The 17,527-nt window shown below is 41.3% G+C and overlaps 2 long non-coding RNA genes across 2 annotated transcripts in view; one reads left to right on the top strand and one right to left on the bottom strand.

Annotated features, from left to right (window-relative positions):
* The window catches only part of 1700003L19Rik (RIKEN cDNA 1700003L19 gene), a 37,264-nt gene extending 24,681 nt beyond the window's left edge, over positions 1–12,583 (bottom strand). The window contains exons 1-3 of the long non-coding RNA NR_040507.1: positions 12,451–12,583; positions 5,760–5,810; positions 1,740–1,807 (exon numbers count right to left, since the gene is read on the bottom strand). This is a non-coding gene — a long non-coding RNA (RIKEN cDNA 1700003L19 gene). The remainder of the gene's footprint in view (positions 1–1,739; positions 1,808–5,759; positions 5,811–12,450) is intronic.
* The window catches only part of 4930414F18Rik, a 69,149-nt gene that overhangs the window by 10,970 nt on the left and 40,652 nt on the right, over positions 1–17,527 (top strand). The gene's annotated exons all lie outside the window — the stretch shown is intronic.

Below are 17,527 nucleotides of genomic sequence, written 5' to 3'. Positions count from 1 at the left end.
CCACCCTATGACATCACTGTGATCAACGGCACTGTCCTCAGGCAGACTCAACTGACAGAAGGCTTCCTGCTCCAAGGAGCTGGCTACCTTGAGACACTTATTACCAAGCCTGAGCTTCACACTTTAATTGCTCACTGAGAAGAAGGCTAGAGAAAGGCCCAGAGTGAAAATCATTGAGAACTAGCAAGGGGGAACATCTGAGTTCCCTTCTGGGATGCAGGTGTCAGCAGTTAGAAAAGGTTGCTGGCCTCCATGCCAATAAACCAGATGCTCCAAATGAGTACCAGAAGAAATTAGTCAGCCTTGGAGACTGTGGTGGTTTGAATAGGTTTGGCCCCTATTCAATAGGCTGGTAAAGGCTTCTCCTTCTCTGAGGAGAAGGGGAAGGAATGATGGGGCCAGGGCTTAAAAGGGTGGGACTGGGAGGAAGGGGGAGTGGAAGTTCAATTGGAATATAACATGAATAAATACATAAACAGAGAAAAGATGAAAAAGAAAATATCAAATACCACTATCAGATCCAAATAATAGCCATTATTTCTTTGCCCTATTTTTATCCTTTGACAAATTTATACATTGTACTCATTCACTCCATTCTCTCTTCCCATCAAGCTACTTTGATGTTCTTTTACAATTTTTGTGCCACTGAGTTTGATCATAGTTGCCTATGAGCAGGAGTGGGGGCTTCTTTAACACGAGGAGGCTACACCAACTGAAGAAAGTGTTAGCAGCACCTTCTCGCTTCCATCAAGTATTCTTGGTGGCATCTAGAAATGTTTTCTCATGAGTTTTTTATACTTATTTGAATGGCCATTAAAGACATGTTTTTGTTTATAGAGGTATTGACTTCTACCAGTGAACAGTTGTATGAAGTTTACTGTGTTGGTAGGTAGGTTCATATGGCCATCATTGTAGCCAAATGACAGTCGTCCATTAGTTCAGAAAACTCCTCATGAGAGTGTCCTCTATAGGCTGGGGTATTTGAATGCTTGGTCCCTAGGTAGATGAACTGTTTGGGAAAGATTAGGAGGTGTGGCCTTGTTGGAGGAGGGGTGGCACTGGGGCAGGCTTTGAAGTTTCAAAAGGCTTTGCCATTACCAGTCAGTGTTCCCTCCCTCCCTCCCTCCCTCCCTCCCTCCCTCCCTCCCTCCCTCCCTCCCTCCTTCTCCTCTCCACCCCCCACCCCCCAACGCCACCTAGCTCTTATATCAGAATGTTAAGTTCTCAGCTCCTGCTCCAGCACATGCCTTCCTGCCTGTTGTCATGCTCCCCATCACGGTGGTCAAGGACTCACCCTCTGAATTGTAAACCTCTAATAAACTCTCCTGTAAATTCCTTTGGTCATGGTGTTTTGCCAAAGCAATCGATGTAACTAGAACACAGCACCATTGTCAGCCCATTGCTTTATCCTAAACCCCAAAACACTCTTCTCTGCTTCACTTCCAAAATGACCATATACATGGAATCACACAGGCTTTGTACATATCTAGATATCAATAATTTTCATTATCACAGAGAGTCCCTATTTGTGCACCTGACAGTAGACATTAGAAACCTCTGGAACCAATGACACTGTATCCTGTTTTGAAGGAGACCCAATCTCCTCCTAACTCCATCTGCGGAGTAAAGAGCCCAGTGGATTCCCAGGCAAGGCAGTGCCGTGGATGGTTCTGGGCAGAGGCAGAGAGGATAGGGAACCCGCAAACAGATGACAACAGACAGGAATATGCTCATCTCACCTTGGGTGGAGCCCTGCTGGCCTGCCTTCCAGACTGCAACTCTCCAGGAGCACCCATGCTACATAAGCCTGCCAACCAAACAAACGCAGGCAGAGACAGTAAGCATATTTCTTAAAAGTCAACTTGATGTACCTCCTGCAGAGGAGGCAGCATGCCCATGTGACAGTTACATTAGAACCATCGATTTCCTGCCAGCAGTTGTGAGGAAGGGAGCCCAAGTGTGCTTTAGGGCACCCTACCTCCTAAGCTGACAAATGAGAGAACTGGTATTTTGCCTAAATGTACCCAGCCAGAATCCTCCTGAAAATAGACCCTAGCCCATTTGCCAAGGGCAGTAGCATGTTTGGAAGGACAAGCTGTTAGCTGAATCCCTTTTTCCATGCACGGACCTTGTCTAGGTGGGGACAGGTTAGTAATCCACATGTGTGGCCTAGAAGAGTTTAGGGACACATTTCTGGGCTGATGTCTCTTGGCTAGTTTAGAAGCACATGGTTGCCCCTGGAGACAGCTACCAGTATAAATGATATTAAGTCGTGAGTGTCTCCTCTCTCTCTTCATCTCTGAGTTCATGGAAAAATTGTCTTTCTTGGTAGTTGCTAGTACTGTAGGGGCTGACAAAGCCTTTGTGGGAAAGTCCTTGACACTGTTGAACGTGAAAAAAAGTCCAATAGAAGCTATCCTCACTTAGCTCAGAATACAAAAACATCAGTACCTTTCCAGCTCACATCTCAAATCTTGGCATATGCTGAAGCCATTGGCAAGTGACAGTGGGTCTTCTCAGCTTGTGCACAGGCAGCATTTCAACAAGGCTGTGTCCTCTAACCATGGAATAAGGGTCTTTTTTCTCTTCTGCTCACTGTGGTGACTCTAGAACAAACTCACTTCTGGCTCTTCTCCAGATCTTTCACCCCTGTCTTGACACTCTCATGATGCCACCTCATTGATTGATTGATTGATTGATTGATGATTGCTTCACTGTTTAGGGATGGGATACCATGCTGCATGCTGGGGCAGCTACAGACCCAGACTAAGGAAGTTCAGGTGGAAGGATCATTACGCGAGCCTACACAACATAAAGAAACTGTCTCAAGGCAAAACAAAAAGTAAAATATCAAATAAAAGAAGAAGAAAGAACCAAAGACGGAGCGGATAGCAGTGCTGGGCCAGACTTTGCTCTTGTGTCGGGATGCTGGGTTGACGGTAGAAAGGACCACATGGGTAGAGCATCAATATGAATATGCAGGAGGTCATTTTTAATCACCATTCCATAGGCTTTGTGACTTAAGTACTCTCTCTCTCTCTCTCTCTCTCTCTCTCTTTCTCTCGTGTGTGTGTGTGTGCACATGTGTGTGTGTGTGTGTGTTGTGTATGCATATGTGTTGCCCTATCACTCTTAGCTTATTCCCTTGACAGAGTTTTTCACTGGACCTAAAGCTAGGTTGGCAGCCAATAAGAGACCCAGCTACTTTCTTGTCTCTACCCCTCCTTCACATCACTGGGGTTACAATCATGTGCTTGGCCATGTTCAGTTTTTTTAGGGGGTGCTCAATCATTCTTACATACTGATCCATTTCTCCAGCCCTGTAGTTGTCATCAATAGGTTAAAGAATTTCTGTTTTCCCTGTCTTTTAATTGTAGCAAATATGTCACCTCATTTGTTAATGCTTTCCTTGTAATTTCCAGTGTCCAGGATTGGGCAAAGAGAGGACTATTCTCCCACATTGTAGTAACATTAGCTGGACGTTTGCCAAAAGCAACCCCACTGAGATTATAAAAGCAAAAAGAGATTTTTTTTTCAAACATAACGACTTCCTCAACAACACAGTCTTTGTAAAAGTATGATTTGACTTTCTTTATTTCCTGACGTTACAAACTGTGAAAGCAAAGCCAAGGCAGCTTCATGTTTATCAAGCTCACCAAGGGTTTGTCCAAGGTACAAGGCTCACAGCTTTAGATGGTTCCCCTCTTCCCAAAGGGGAAAGATGAAGACCACGCTCTGGCTTCTCTTGGAAGAGTGGCTAACCTTCAGCATTGCACATTCATTTCTGTGTAACAGACTGAACACTTATGTCAGAATGCCTCTGGGTCAGGGCTTCATCGTTATGCTAACTCAGGGTCAGAGAGCTTGATGCAACTGAAGACTGGAGATATGGCCATCTAAAAGCCTGACCTGAGTTGGGGACTTCCACTTTTAGGATTCTCAGAGGGCTGCTGGCAGAAGACCCCAGTTCTTTGTTACTTGGGTCTCTCTAGTGTAACTTGAGTATCCTTAACACCATGGCAACCAGCTTCTCCAGATGAGTGATCTCATAAACAGCAAGGGGAAGCTGCGATGCCTCTCACAGTCTAAGCTTAGGAGCTAAACACTGATTCCTGTCCCATCCTGCCCTTAAGAAGGGTGGCACTCAGTCCAGCCTATACTCAAAGAGAGGAGAATTAAGTCCCATTTTTAAATGGAGAAGTGTTAAATACTCCATAGACATCTTTTATGCCAGGACTCCTGCTTTATCCAAAAGACTTTATTAGCTGAGTTAGATAAGTTTGAATGTAAAATTAAGCTCTAAGACTGCAGTATAAGCAGACTGACACAACTACTTAATCATTCTCAGATATTAATTATATAGTGGTTGTTACACAGTAATAGGACCAATGTTTATTAGACAATAAGTGGGGAGGGTGTAGCTTAAAAATATCCAAGGGTTGCAGAGAGGGTTCAGTATTTCAGAGTGCTTGCTACTCTTGCAGATGAATCAACTTGGGTCTCAGAACCTGTGCCAGGTAGCTCATAACCGCATATCTACAAAACTAAACTTTGAAAAAAGGTATCTGATACTTGGGGTTCTACCTCCAGAAACTGTGACTCAATTGTTCCGCCATGTGACAAGAATATTTGTTATTCTTGAGAGCTTTTCAGGTAACGAGCCACAGCCCCAGTGAACCTAGAAAAAAAAATTGGCTCATAAAATTTAAAACAGTCTATCAATGGATGCTCCTTTAAGAAACCATTTAATTGCATAATTTGGTGAGCTCACCCAGTAATTGTTGGCCTTTGTGTCCATTTTTATTCATTTAATCCATACTCTGTTTTTTTTTGGATTAACTTTCTCAACTATATTAGAGTTTGACATATTGATATTTCCTTACAGCTTCGTCATGCATTCACACATCCAAAGAAATTATCTTAACTCTAGCGAAATTGGCTTGAAGTGTGTGTGTGCTATGTTAAAATGCCAGCCATGCTATAATTATATTCTATCAGGTGAAGTTTAACATTTAATAGGCAGTGTCTAAGGCTGATTTGACAGGGTGTTTTTGGATGGTGAAATGGATGCTCAAAATAAGAAAACACCACTCAGAAACAAAATGAATCACTTCTGCTAGACAAGTAGAATTGGAGGCTATGATGAAGGGGCCTGTGCGTGTCTGAAGAGTTGTTTTCTTTTTTAATATATGTTCATTAACTCTGATTTGGAAGGCTGAGAGAAAGAACCCCTTCGTGACTTGTTAATCACTAAAGAAGAGAAGCCAACAGTTGGCAAAGCTCCATAAATCTTTACCTGGGTAGTTATTTTGTTGTACCATGGGTATAATTCACCAAAACAGCAAGATTTAAGTATCTTTATCAGCCACGCAGCTCTCTCTCTTTAGATGCAGACACAGACTATCCACCAGGTTGGGTAAACAAGGTTGGTTATTTCCACTTTTCTGTCACGGGAGGGGATTTCATTCACGGGGACTACCTCGCTAATGCCCATTGCCTTTGCTCTGTTTATATAGATGGAACAGCCATGACTCCCTTGCATGGAGTTAGGTCTTTGATTGTAAAGTAGACTTTTGCACATTAGCTGATAAATGGATGAGCCAGGCATTCTGTGTCTGAGAGGAGCGATGTAGTCTCTTTCACTGTTAATAATTTTAATCTCCAAAGAAGATTGTTTTTTTTTTTTTTCAAATGAAGTGCTCAAAAGATTTCTCTTCTGATAGAAAGGCTTTGGGCTGCACCTGCCATGCTAGGATTACCTGGTTTGAATCGGCTGTTCTGAATCAAAACTTCATTCTTCACATAGTATCCTGCAGAGAATAAGAGAATGGGCTAGAAGTTAGATCAGGATCTCAGTCCCTTCTTGACAGCTCACTGAATAATCTTGGGCAAAACACTTTCCTGTTTTCTATAGAAAAATGTAAAAACAACATCAGGGTATACACTTTAGTTTTTGCTTACCTTGAATGTTTCTCCTCTCTTCCTATTGGCCATAACTTCATTCCACAGTGAGTACCTAACCCTTCTTTGGAAATTTGCTTAAGCACATTGAAGCTATGATTGCACTGTCTTCTGGGCCTCATTGCTACAGCTGCAAAGTCATCTCTGATTACTACTTTTTGAAGGCAACTTACTCTTTAAAACATCATAGCAATTGGGTTTTAGAAGTTGTGCTATGATGTGTATAAGGTTAGCTATTTCTGTTTATTTCTTCTATCTTCCCTTCTTGGGGTTCACAGAGTTTTGGGATCCTTTGGTTGATACCTTAAGTCAGCTTGAGACATGGTCTTCCACTGTCCACCCTTCTCCCCTTCCTTCTGATTATGTGCATGTTGGACTCACGGGAGGCTCCCATGTGTCTTTTACATTTGATATGCTTCTTATCAAGCTCTTTCCTTCTTGATATGCCCTACTGACTTGTCTTTTAGTAGCCCAAATTTGTGTTTGTGTGCATGTGTGAGCGCATGTGTGTGTGTGTGTGTGTGTGTGTGTGTGTAATCTGATATTTATATGTTTGTTGAATTCTTAACTTTGGTTTTTGTACTTTTTCATTTCAAGGATTTCCATCGGATTGTTTGATAACAGTTTAATGAGGATATTCTTTAACTTTTTTCTTGTTTGCTCTTCTGACATGGTCTTATGTAGCCTACACTGGCATCAAATTCTCTGTGTAGCAGAGGATAATCTTAAACTTCGGGCTTTTCTGCCTCCCCTTCCAAATGTCAGAAGAATTGTGCATCACCGTGCCCAGCTTTCTATTCTCTTGAAATCTCTATATGTAATATATTTTTTCCTTTTCCTTCCCCCCCCTATCTCTTGATAAACCAGGTAGTTTTTTTATTCGTTTTCAAATATGAGATCCATCACAGGGACTCTGGAGGTGATTGTGCTCTGGTAAGGATTGCTCATTCATCGAGGGCTATCAGACTGAAGCATCTCTAGCATCTCAATTCCTAATAAGCAAGCAGAAACACTGCTCACTGTGTGCAGTAAGGATTAGAGCAACCTAAATCCGGTTTACATCGCTCAACCACACACATGTTCTCTCTGCCTAGTTTCCATGCCTCCCGTATGAGTTCACCAATTGCCCTCTGCACAGATAAAGTCTTCTGTATTGTAATGTGTCCAAGCCTGCCTTTACACAACACATGCTTGTGATGTTGGCAGGTAGGGTCAAGGTGGAGTCTCAGGTCACACTATGACAGACTGATCTGAGGGGTGGTGGGTGGGATTTATTATAGAAAGGAAGGATAGAATTCAGGTTTTCCTGGAACCCAGGATGGGGCTCTTCAGAGTTTTAATGAGAATGGTGGATTCCTTATTTGGGGGATGGCTAGGAGCTCCTGTGCTTGTCTCTCCAGTGCCAGAGGCCTTGGAGCCTTGGAGGCTGCTGCGGTCCAGCCTCCCAGAACTTGACTTTCTGCTTTTTGCTTGGCTTTTGTGTCTTTAGGCTGCTGAAGTGCCGGGGGGGGGGGGTGGGCAGTCAGAAGCCAAGTACAAATGGACCTCTTTATCCCTTCAGGCATGGTTCTTCAAGTGTGCCTCCCTGCCTTCTGCTTTACCCAGGATCTCCTGACTTCTGAACAGGCAACTCTGCAGCTCTTGCACTGTGTCTTCTAGGAGGGAACAGACAAGCTAGCCCTTTAGAAACACCTTTGGCTCATCTTCACACCTCTCAGTTTCGTCCAGTTCAGCAGAGGCTCTGAGTAGAGAATTAACACATGTTCATGGGCTTTCCTTATGTGCTGACCACCTACTTTCCAATGACTTCAGACATATTTCTTAGAATTCCCATTCCAGATTGTCTATCTATTCTATCTAGGACTGTTGGTTTATTATCTTTCGTCATCAATAATCATCTGGTTTAATAATTTGTTTGTTTATTTAGACAAGATGTCTTGCTGAGCCTGGAGGTCCCCATAGCTGGCCAGCCAGTTCCAAGGATCCTCCCCTGTCTGCCTTTTCAGCACTGGGATTACAAGGATGTACTATCAGGCATGGCTTTCTACATGGGATCTGGGCATTGAACTCAGGCCCATGCTTGCATTGTGTGATGGTTTGTATATGTTTGGCCCAGAGTGTGGCACTATTAGAAGGGGTGGCCCCACTGGAGTGGGTGTGGCCTTGTTGGAATAGGTATATCAATGTGGGGTTGGGCTTTAAAACCCTCTTCCTAGCTGCCTGGAAGTCAGTATTCTCCCAGCAGCCTTCAGATGAAGGTATAGAACTCTCAGTTCCTCCTGAACAATGCCTGCTTGGATGGTGCCATATCCCTCCCTTGATGATAATGGGCTGAACCTCTGAACCTGTAAGTGAGCCCCAGTTAAATGTTGTCTTTATAAGAGTTGCCTTGGTCATAGTGCCTATTCACAGCAGTAAAAACCAAACAAATACACATGGAAAGTGCTTTACTAACTCAGACAGAAACTAGCTGCTACAGTTTCTTATGAAGCTCTAGTGACAACACTTCCTGGAAATTTGTTTCTTTCTTTCATTGAGTCTATCATATGCAAATACCCATTATATTTCTGTGCAAAATCGCCAGGTTATATACTTGCAAATTATAAACATAAAACACATGTCAGATGAGACTGCTCAGAATAAGAGGACCAATTTATGTTTGGGCAAGTCCATATTTGTATTATATTCTTGGAGGTCAAACATCCTGGCATTTTGCAAGCAATCCTGTTGCTGGACTGCTTAGCGGATCTTGGAGAATATTTTATCTACCAGGACTTCTATAAAAGCTTTGTGTCTGTACAAGATTGCATCTCCAATTCCTTCAGCTTAACATCTAGTGTTTTCTATTTGGCCCTGCTGTACTGGGCTAGGAATTGAACCTACAGATTTGTCATTTGAAGACATGGTCTTAGCAATCACACACACACAGACACAGACACACACACACACACACACACACACACACACTGATATTCTACCTAGATAGTGTTCCTGGGCATTTTAAAGAAAGCTAGGGGCCAATGGGATGATTCAGTGGGTGAGGGTGCCTACTACCAAGCCTGAAGGTCTGAGCTCAATCTCTAAGACCCACACAAGAGAAGGAAAGAACCAACTCCTACCACTTATCCTTTGGCCTGTGCACATGTAAATCAATATACACATATACACACAGGGAATGAATAATGAAAAGATTAAAAGCTAGCTGGTCAATTTTCTGCCTATTTAAAGTGAGGCGTTCACAGGGAGGGCACTCCCTGTTCAGTGAGTGTTGTGGAAGACAACTTAGCTGGAAAGATGCTTTCTCTGGGAGTGCCAGGCCTTTCACTTGATTTGCATATTTCTCTGTTAAATAGGAACACACATACATATATATATATATATTTGTAATTTAAGCACATTGAAAAGATACTGAAATTTTATTTGAAAAGACCTATTTTAATATTTCAAAATAACTGAATGCATTTACTTTTGATTAGCTTAAACATATCCATTCAAACACACATATAAATATATGAAATTACATATAGCAGGATTTTGATGTTGTAGAAATATGTTAATTTCTGATCATCTTTTCCTTTACAACAACCTATGCATGCTATATTGGCTATATAACTGCCAAAATCCCAGCTTCTGGTAGTTGAAAGTTGAACTCAGTACTCCCCTCAAAACCTGAGTGCTGAGATGTGTATATGAACTATCCTCAACCATTCTATCAGCTCATTGAAAACAATTTATCAGAGTCTGTGTGCCTATCACTTACTGGCTTTGGCTGTAAGAATTATCGCTTCAGTCTTGTGACACTCAGTTAAGTCAGATGTCCCCCTCCCTCAACCCTCACCTCCACAGGCAGAAGTGCTATTATTGCTCATGTAGATTTACAGGTTGCAACCCCATGGTCCCCATACCACCCTCTACCTAGTTCTCCCTCTGTTGTCAGATGTGATTCTCAAAATGAAAGACCGGTGTGTTTCTCACTTGATGAAACAGACTGCTTTGTGGTCCAACTACTGCCTGCATTACTTCTTCCTTCCACTGTTGTAGACTCAGTGACTGTCGATGTCCTGGTTCCTGGTCCTTAAAACCAGACTTGAGACTCCATCAAAGGGTCCATTGTGCAATACAGTTGTAAACTATTAGTAATTTAAACTTCAGATTTTCTAAAATGTAGTGCCTTTTGATTTTAGCCAATTTGAATGAGCTACTGCAGCCTGTCGTGGAACAGAGTCACATGCCACATTTTCTTCTTGAAGCATCCTTCCCTCTTCTTTTCGCCTAGAAAAATCCAAGCCTTCAGTTCTCAAGTCAAACCAACTTTCTCTTCCCCTGGGTCCAGGTTTACTCACTGTGTCGTTCTTCTCTGTATGTCTCTCTGCTTTGTTGTGCTTCTGCACACCCCACTGCTTTATTGACCTCTATCTGCTTATTTGTAAGATAAAATCTGGGAGAACAGAAATTTTATATATTCTTATTCATCATTGTTTAGCTGGCCTAAGGACCACATGGCTCCTGGAACATAATAGATGCATAATAAACCTTTTCACAATGAATTATGAAAACTAAATTTATTGTTTCACTTATGTGAATGGTTTTCAGATTGCTTCATTTTAAAAAAAAATCACTTTGTATGGGCACATGGTATAGGACATTTTCCTTTGTTTCAGCAGCAGACATTTTATGTCTCATGAATAATTATTTTGCCTAAAGACACTAAGATTTAATAATGAATCATTTATATTCTTTATTTAGTTGTTAAGCAGACTAGGGTGAAATTTAGTATTGAATTCTAGCTAGTTATAGTCATTAACAAAAAATCTATTTATTCAACAAATATTCAATGATCATTTTTGGTATAGAAAACACTATCCGAGGGTGAAGAGATTGCAAGAGCCAGGGACAGTGGAGGACTGAGCCAAGACAGTGGAGGACTGCTACGAAGAAACATTTTCCAGCCATAGCGGGGACTTTATATGCATGAACTCATGGTGTCTGTGGCTGCATGTACAAGACCTGCACAAGGTCATATCAGCCTAACTTACAGCGTGGATGTGGGCAGGGCTCATGAAGTCCTACCCTTCGTTGAAGAGCTATTGACAATTGATGACTGTTGAGGGAGAGTTACTTTACTCAGATGCGGCCTCTGATAGCCTGGCCATGTTCCTGTGAATGGCCCTATTCCCTTATAGATACTGGATGCACAAAACAGACTCAGTAGGTTTAAGAAAGAATATGAAAATAGGAGGGAGAAGGTGGAGATGTGAGAGGAGTTGGAAGGGAGATAGTGGGGGTGGGTTTAGGGCATTGCAGAGGAAAGCACACAGTCTTTTCCCCAGTGGAAAGGGGTGTGGTGAGTAGAAGAGACTGAGATCAGCTCTGTGTAGGTGTCATGGTGAGGGTGAAGGTGGCATGGAGGAGGTACTTGTGGGGTCAGTAGGGGCTTCTGTGTAGCATATACTGCAGTTTGATAAGAAAACTGACTTGTTCTTAAGAAAAATGTAAATTCATGCAAGATTTGGAGAAATGAGTCATCTTTAAACTTTCAAAAGAATGAAGGAGATCTGGGGAGATAAGTTGTCTTATAAGCACAGAGTTTCAGGGTTTATTCCCAGGATCTTTATAAAAACACTGGTGTGGTGGTGTGCTCTTACATCCCAGTGCTGGGGATGGAGTGACAGGGGCGTCTGGGGCTCATTCACCATGCAGGTTAGTCCACTTAGTGAGTTCCAGACCACTTAGAGACCGTTTTAAAAAGAACAAATTAAGGAGGGGAGAACACCTGAGGCACAGTACCTGAGACTGATTCTAGTTTCCATATGCACGTGTGTGAAAATAGTTACCGCTGAACATCATGTAGAAAGACTATGTACTGGCTTTAATCACTATATTTTATGGGCCTTGTCTTTAACCCCTGCAATCCTGTTATGCAAGTGATTGACCAAAAGAGTGCTCTGAGGAGGCGGGAGAGGCAGAGGAAAAGAGCTCCAGCTGGAGCTTCCACTTTGATCTCCAAGGAGCTGGGGGTGGGGGTAGGGGACACTGCATGAACTAACGATACCATGAGGCAAGGGAGCCATGGCCGCCATTGTCAGTTCTCCACAGCCAACATTCATTGCAGCTGCACCCACACAGACTTGTTTGAGATCAGAGCTGGGCACTCATTTTGTCAGGTTTTACTCATTTTCCCTGAAGCTAGGAGATGTTCACATTTTGAGCATCTATTTATTTCAGTAGTAATAAGTCATGTGACTGAAACAAAGCCTAGAAGGCTGTGCAGGTGGACTGCAGTTTTAGTCCACAGAGACAACAACTGTTGGTATTTTCTTTTTTCAAATCTTTCTCTTGGTGTTAACTAAATCACAGCATGGCACACTGGTCTCTTTAAATCTTTCTTGATTTGCCCGGCAAAGTAACTCTATACCCCAACAGGGCTTATATCAATGCTTTTAGTGGCTTAGTGCTTTTAGATTGCACTGTAAATTTCTGTATATTCACCTGGATTTTCTTCTTTTAGTCTTCCTTGTATGGCTGCATAATGTATGTTACTTAAATACTTGCAATATATCAGAAGAGGATTCAGACTAACGTGCAGGGTGCCATGGCCTTGAAGAGGTCAGCTTGAGAGTCTTTGAACCTTGAATTACCACATCACAGAAGGAACTGTGTGTTTTCATCTATGACATCATAAAACCCAGTCAGCGAGGGGTGTTCAGTTCAGTCAGTCCATTCAAGCTGAAGGGCCTCTTCTGAAACTCTGTTCATTTCATCTGAATGTGGCAGAATGCCCAAGCCAATTTCACAATGATTTCAGGGCATTTCATAGGTTATGAAGGGATCCATTATGGCTGTGTTAAAAGCTCCCCAAAGTGTGTTCCTGACATTATTGATTGAATGTAAAGCTTAATAATAGTCTATGGCTTTAAAATACACAAGTCTGCACTAGATTTGAGCTCTTAGGCAAATTATTTGTACATCTACAAATCTACCTTTATTTTTTGGAGACTTTAGAGGAATCTTTTCTAAGCCACGATTTGATTGGAGCCAGAGGTTTGAAATTGTTCTGGCTTGGTTATGTTACAAAGCTAACATCTGACATGATAAAGAGTGGCTTCAAGAGACAGACTCTGGGCTTCTCCCATAGCAGCCTGTGTGGCTACAGCACACACAGCTGGGTCAACGCAGGGATAGTGGTGTTTCTCAAGGGAGAGTCTCCTTCTGTCCTCTTTTGAATCCTTGCCAGCTCTATGGCCAGGTTCTAAGACAAAAATGATTGGTCCAGAATTAAATTCAGTCATGTAACAATTCTCATTTAATTGTAGGAAGCCATGTGGATAAGGTGCAGATGTCTGGATTCTCCCTGATAAGGCTGTTTCAGCCAGGCAACCAACACCTAGTGTTAGTATCTGTTGATGACTAGAGCAAGGGATGAGATGATATTTTTGTGTCAGCCAGTGTCCTCTAAAATGAAGGCACCATTGAAAATTCTAGAATATACCTTTTAATGCCTGAGGTCAGGTTTTTAGTATGAAGCAATTAAAAAAAAAAAAGACTAAGATTGGATTCCTCGCCTTCTGTCTCTGGGAGAAGCGGAGCTGAGTGCCTGTTGGTCATGGCAGCACTGCTCAGTGAAGGTGTTGAATGAGATGGTCATCACTAGCAAACAGAATCATAGGTTGTCATTGTATCACATCCATGGATTATATGCATATTTGGATTATTTCTTCTTCTTAGTCTATTTTGTTGATGTAAATTGTGACACCAGAAGCTCAAAATTGTCTGGGACAACAAAAATAGAGTTTATGTGTGCAATTAAAATTAACTTGTCAGCTTAAAATCTTATTAAAACTAATAAAATGTTTGTACCCTTCATGGTAGCCACAAAGAAACACACACACACACACACACACACACACACACACACACACACAAAGCTGCAAGAGATATTTTAAAATTAAAAGTAAGGAATCAAGACATGCAATAAGAGAAAAACAAAACAAAACAAAACAAAACCAACACCCAACCACTTGGAAGGATTGTATGGGAAGGAATGAAGGAACAGAGATGCGAGGGGAAGCAAAATAATTGATAAATGACAATCTGAAGTCTTTAACTCTCAAATGAATTAAATTATCCAATCAAAACACATGGGAAGTATATAAAATACTCATCTTTCTACTGCTCATAAGAGACTTACTCTACCTGCATGGACACACTGAATAAAAAAGTTCAAGGGATGGAAAATTATCTTTCACATAAAAGGAAACCATTGCAGAGGAAGACATTGCTATAGTTTAAGTCAACATTGTTATAAGAGACAGAGGATGCTACCATGTAATGTCAGGGGATTCAACTTGGCAATAAGACTTAGCAGCTGAAAATATACAGTTCTGGAGCACCTGCCTATGTCAATCAAGCATCATCAGATCCCAAGGGAGGGCAGGCCGTAGGAAAGGGTAGTACACTAGTCATCGCTCTACCTTGCTACCACACATGGACTGATACTCCACAGAGTGAATTAGAACAAAAGGACATTGGATGTAAACTATGCTTGAGACCACGTAGTTCCAACAGAGACAGAGAATGTCTGTCCAAGAGCTGTGGAGCATATTCCTCTTAACCATACATAGGAAATAGAGTGTGTATCACAAAACAAGTCTGTGGTGTGTGTGTGTGTGCCAGTGTGTGTGTTTGTACACGTGTGCATGTGTGAACAGAGGACAACCATGAGTGGACCATCAGTCCTTGTCCCCTACCTTGTTTAAACCTGGATCTCTTATTCCATGCTGCTATCTGCCCTTCAAGTTCTAGATATTCTCCTGTTTTGTATCGCAGCTCTTCAGGGGCAGCACTGATGTTACCAGTGCATGTAATACTGTATCTGTCATTTTTACGTGGGTTCTGGGGATCTGAACATAAGTCCTTACTCTTGGGAGGCAAGAACTTTATCCATTGAGTTATTTTGAAGCCAAGCCTAATTAGTTTAAGATAACTGAAATAATATTAGGTACCTTTTCTTTTTTTTAAAGATATATTTATTTGTCTTAGGTATATGAGTATACTTCAGACACACCAGAAGAGGGCATTGGATTCTATTGCAGATGGTTGTGAGCCACCATGTGGTTGCTGGGAATTGAACTCAGGACCCCTGGAAGAGCAATCAGTGCTCTTAACCACTGAGCCATCTCTCCAGCCCCTTAGGTACCTTTTTAGCCATAGTGATATAAAACTAGAAGAAAATTAAACAACATGTTCCTGGATAATCAATAAATAAAGAAATTGAAAGAGAAAATCATTTTTTCCCCCTGAGGGAAATAAAAGCAGAAACCCACACATAAAAACCTATAGGATATAGTGATGAAAATTTATAACAATGACTGTATGCATAAAAACAGAGCTATCTATGTAAATTTCCCTTTGTCTCGCCTTCCGTCTCTCTCTGTGCTTAAGTATGTACACAGTAAGGATGCCATAATAAAATGTCACCCAACAAATGTCCTGAAAATGATGGCTATATACGTGTTACATACAATGCATATGATATATGTTATATATGTATATAGCACACACATAAAACTTATACATGCGTATGTGAGTGTAACAATAATAATTATATAATGAAAGATCATGGATTTGAGAGCAAGTGTGTAGGAGAAGCATAGGAGGAACCAGGGAGCAGAAATAATGTGAACAAACTACTCACGTATGAAATTCTGAAATACATTTAAATAAAAACCTGTTTCATCCACAAGAACTAGAAAAACAAGAATGAAGGCCTTAACTCTCAGGAAGAAGGAAATAATAAGAGTGTTGGCAGAAGTGAGTGGATTAAAAGTAGGAATCTTGAAAAGAATAACAAAACAAATGGTGTTTTTAAAAGTTACACAAGATTGATAAAACCTAGCCAAATGTACATAAAGTAGACTAAAATAAAAGAAATTAGAAAAGAGACTTACAATGTATACTACAGAAATAAATATCAAGCATCTTCAAACATTATTATGAAAATTGCATGGCAACAAAGTAGGTAATTTAGAAGAAATAGACAAATCTCTGCATGTATATCAGCACTATAATTAAATTATGAAGGAGTAAAAAAATCCCATTGTTGTCAATATTTTTTTAAAATCCCAGCTTGGGGTTCCTTCCTGCTTTATACCATTTATGTTCCTGGATGAAAGACACACAGCTTATATTTTAACATGTCTTATGTGATACAGTAGCTGAGTAGCCTCCGGTCCATGCTGTTAAACTCTGCCTCTCTTTATACTGCGTTTCCTCTGGGCTGCTACTAGCTCCAAGTGACCAGCCCACATGGCCATGTTTTATGGCTCAACTAATCCATGGCGGCTCATTTCTACTCTCTTCCTGCCTCTCTCTTTCTGCTTCTTCCTAGTGGGCCCTAGTCCAGGAAACCTGAATCCCGCCTATATTTCTCCTCCTCAGCTATTGGGTGGTAACATCTTTACTCACCAATCAGAATTAACTTGGGGGCTGGGTCGCTAAGGCTAACCGCTGACTCCTAATCTTGGAGGTCAGCCTTAACATTACAATAAACAACGAAAGACAAAACCTCAACATCCCACAGAGCAATAATGAGTAAGGGCATTATAATAAAAATTCCCCCAACAAGAAAGTCCCGGGACTGATGGCTTCACTGTTGAATTCTACCAAACACTAGAAGAAAATGAATATTTTTAGTGTCTTTCAAAAGAATTCAAGCAGAGGGATACTTTCAAACTCATTCCAAGAGGCAGCATGCACCGCAACACTGAAATCAGACGCATGTGTTTGTGTGGGGGAGAAGAGAATGAGGAGGCTGACGGGGGTGGGGGGGTGGGGGTGGGGAGGGTGGGGTGAAGGACAGGAGAGAGACAAAGAAACAGAGACAGAGACTTTTAAATGACAGATGCAGAAACCCTCAATATAATATTAACAAATCAGATTCCACATTAAAAAGATCATTTACCAAAGGGTTTCACCCAGGAATGTAAGAACGGTTCACCTTGGAGAAATTAATAAATACAATAAAGAAAATTCTGTTGTTTTTGAAAAAAACGGATGAACCTGAAGAACACTATGCCAAGTTTGGAAAAAAAAAAAAAAGATGCAGAAAGATAAATGCAGCGTGTTCTCACCCAAGTAGAATCTGAAGCTGCTGGGTGTATAGAAGTTTAGAGTAGACAGGCAGTGGGGAGGGGAGTAGGCCAGAAGAATGGGAAAGATGGAGGAGGTAGAAATTTATATTTAGGAGAAATGTGGTGTTGCACAGTGTGGTGACTCTGGTGACATGTTATGGTGTTATATTGCACAATGTGCTGACTATGGGAATGGTACTGCACTTTTTAAAAAATTTAGAATGTCTAGAAGAAAAAGAAATTTGAATGTCTTCACCACAAAGAAATGATGATCACCAAGAAATTAGATGCACTTACCCTGATTTTGAATACTACACAGTGTATACATGGAATAAACAGACATATGTATATGTGTACATACTAATTTGAGTAGGTTTATAGGCTTATATGTCAAATAAAAAAAATCAAAGACCATCCCTCAAGTAGAGTGACTTTTG

This window comes from Mus musculus, chromosome 16 (assembly GCF_000001635.26).
Source record: "Mus musculus strain C57BL/6J chromosome 16, GRCm38.p6 C57BL/6J".
In the NCBI taxonomy this organism is placed as follows: domain Eukaryota; kingdom Metazoa; phylum Chordata; class Mammalia; order Rodentia; family Muridae; genus Mus; species Mus musculus.
Note: the sequence above shows the minus strand (reverse complement) of the source record. Positions and strands in the feature narration are given on the sequence as shown.